Here is a 749-nt window from a genome sequence, read left to right on the forward strand (position 1 = left end):
AGGGATCAGTGCTGTGACCTTTGCTGTTCGTAGTATATATAAATTATTCGGAGGATAATGTAAGAGGTCTGAGTAGTAAGTTTGCAGACGACACAAAGGCTGTTGGAATTGCGGATAGGGATGAGGACTGTCAGAGGATACAGCAGTATTTACATCGTGTGGAGACTTTGGCGGAGAGATGGCAGATGGAGTTTAATCCGGACAAAGGTGAGGTAATGCATTTTGGAAAGTCTAATGCAGGTAGGGAATATATAGTGACGGGTAGAACCCTCAAGAGTATTGAAAGTCAGAGAGATCTAGGAGTACAGGTCCACAGATCACAAAAGGGGCAACACAGGTGGAGAAGATAGTCAAGAAGGCATACGACATACTTGCCTTCATTGGCCGGGGCACTGAAGAGAAGAATTGGCAAGTCATGTTGCAGCTAAAAAGAACATTAGTTAGGCCATACTTGGGGTATAGTGTTCAATACTGGTCGCCGCACTACCAGAAGGATGTGGAGGATTTAGAGAGGGTGCAGAAGAGATTTACCAGGATGTTGCCTGGTATGGAGGGCATTAGTTATGAGGAGCGGTTGAATAAACTCGGTTTGTTCTCACTAGAACGACGGAGGTTGAGGGGCGACCTGATAGAGGTCTACAAAGTTATGAGGGGCATTACAGAGTGGATATTCAGAGGCTCTTCCCCAGGGTAGAGGGGTCAATTACTAGGGGGCATAGGTTTAAGTTGCGAGGGGCAAGGTTTACAGG

The sequence above is a fragment of the Scyliorhinus torazame genome, chromosome 20 (assembly GCF_047496885.1).
Source record: "Scyliorhinus torazame isolate Kashiwa2021f chromosome 20, sScyTor2.1, whole genome shotgun sequence".
NCBI lineage: Eukaryota > Metazoa > Chordata > Chondrichthyes > Carcharhiniformes > Scyliorhinidae > Scyliorhinus > Scyliorhinus torazame.